Here is a 2714-nt window from a genome sequence, read left to right as displayed (position 1 = left end):
TTCCACGAAGTAGAAGCTGCTTGTATAGCCTACCCCCATCCAAGGAACAGAAGCCTCCTGATCACCACACCCTCTGTCTGAGGAACAGCAACTGTGTGTGAAGCCTCCCCCCACCAGCCAGAGGAACCACCAAAACTGTGAACAGCACCCACCAGAGGAGCTGCTACCAACTGAGGAGCGGCTGCTACAATAACCACGTGAGGAGCAACCGCAGCCTGAGGAGCCACTGCCACCTATGGAGCAGCCACTAAACGACTCAACATATAGATATGTTGGTGAGATCAAACATGGGTAGCCAAAAAAACTCCCAAAGGAAAGAAAAGGAGAACGTGCCAGAAAAGCGGCCAAGTGAAAACAAGGCATGCAGCATGACAGAAAAAGAATTCAGATTAAGGGTTCCTAGAATGCATAAACTGGATGGAGGAAAAACTCAACAACTTATTCAAGAAGAAACAGATTTAAAAAATTAATAAATTATGTAAGAACCAAGAAGAAATAAAGAGTGATATAGCTGCAATAAAAAACACCATTGAAAGTTTCAACAGTGGACTAGGAGAAGCAGAGGAGTGTATTAGCGAATTAGAAGACAGGGAAACAAAACACACACAAACTGAACAGCAATTGGAGAAAAAAATTAAAAGACAGGAGGAGAGCCTAAGGGAGCTATGGCACAACATGAAATGAAACAACATACGAATAATAGGGGTGCCAGAACAACAGAAAGAGGAACAAGGGTTAGAAAACCTATATGAAGAAATAATATCAGAAAACTTCCCTGATGTGGTGAAGAAAAAAGTCACACAAGCACAGAGAGTCCCAAAAAAGGTGAACCCAAAGGACCCACACCAAGACACATCATAATCACCATGGCAAATGTTCAGGACAAAGAGAGAATCTTACAGGCTGCAAGAGAGAGACTGAAAATTACATACAAGGGATCTCCCATTAGATTATCAAATGATTTCTCAACAGAAACACATCAGGCCAGAAAAGAATGGACTGAAATTTACAAAGTGATGCAAAGCAAAGGACTGAATCCAAAAATACTCTATCAAGCAAGGCTATCATTCAAAATTGAGGGGGAAATAAGAAGCTTCACAGACAAAAAAAGGCTAAGGGAGTTTATCACCACCAAGCCAGCAATGCAAGAAATGCTAAAGGGACTGGTGTAAAAAGAAGAAATAAAAAACTCAGAAAGAAAACAGCCACACACAAAAAAATAAATGGCTACAAACAAGTAGCTTTCAATAATAACTTTAAAAGTAAATGGACTGCCGAAACCAGTTTGGCTCAGGGGATAGAGCGTTGGTCTGGAGACTGAAAGGTCCCAGGTTCAAGGGCATGTACCTGGGTTGGAGGCACATCCCCAGTGGGAGATGTACAAGAAGAAGCTGATATATGTTTCTCTCTAATCGATGTTTCTAACTATCTATCTCTCTCCCTTCCTCTCTGTAAAAAAATCTATAAAATGTATTTTTAAAAATAAAAATAAAAAAATAAAACTAAACGGACTAACTGCTCCAAAAAAAGACATCGAGTGGCTGAATGGATAAAAAAAACATGACCCATCCATTTGCTGTCTACAAGAGACCCACCTCAGAAGAAGGGACTCACACAGACTAAAAGTGATGGGATGGAAAAATATCTTTCAGGCAAATGGAAATGAAAAGAAAGCTGGGGTAGCAATACTTATATTGGACAAAATAGACCTCAAAGTGAAGGCCATAATAAGAGATAAGGAAGGCCACTTCATAATACTAAACGGATCAATACAACAAGAAGATATAACCCTAATAAACATATATGCACCCAATGCAGGAGCACCCAAATACATTAAAAAAAACTCCTGGAAGATATCAAAGGAGAGATTGACAACAATACAATCATAGTAGAGGACTTTAATACACCACTGACATCACTGGATAAATCCTCTAGACAAACAATCAGCAAAGAAACAGCAATCCTAAATGACTCACTAGATCAGATGGACTTAATTGACATCTTCAGAACACTTCACCCCAAAGCCACCGAATATACATTCTACTCAAATACTCATAGGACATATTCAAAAATAGACCACATATTGGGTCACAAACAAAGTCTCCCCAAATTCAAGAAGATTGAAATCATACCAAGCATCTTCTCAGACCACGATGGCATAATATTAGAAATAAACAACAGTAAAAACAACCCAAAATACTCAAACACCTGGAAGCTGAATAGCATGTTATTAAATATTGACTGGGTTACCAATGAGATAAAAGAAGAAATTAAAAACATCCTGGAAACTAATTACAATGAAAACACAACAATCTAAAACCTATGGGATACAATGAAAGCAGTCCTGAGAGGGAAGTTTATAGCTCTACAGGCCTATCTCAAAAAACAAAAAAAAATGGCAGTAAATCATCTAATTCTACATCAAAAAAATTAGAAAGAGAGCAACAAGAAAAGCCCAGAGGGAGCAGAAGGAAGGAGATAATAAAGATTAGAGCAGAAATAAATGACATAGAGATAAAGAAAATACATAAAATCAATGAAATCAAGAGCTGGTTCTTTGAAAGGATAAACAAGATTGACAAACCTCTAGCCAGGCTCACCAAGAAGCAAAGAGAGAGGTTCCAAATAAACCAAGTCAGAAACGATAGAGGCAAAATAACAACAGACCCCACAGAAATACAAATGATTGTCAAAAAATACTATGGACAACTCTA

Source organism: Myotis yumanensis, unplaced genomic scaffold (genome assembly GCF_028538775.1).
Source record: "Myotis yumanensis isolate MYYU_CA2020_CCGP unplaced genomic scaffold, mMyoYum1.0.hap1 SCAF_24, whole genome shotgun sequence".
In the NCBI taxonomy this organism is placed as follows: domain Eukaryota; kingdom Metazoa; phylum Chordata; class Mammalia; order Chiroptera; family Vespertilionidae; genus Myotis; species Myotis yumanensis.
Note: the sequence above shows the minus strand (reverse complement) of the source record.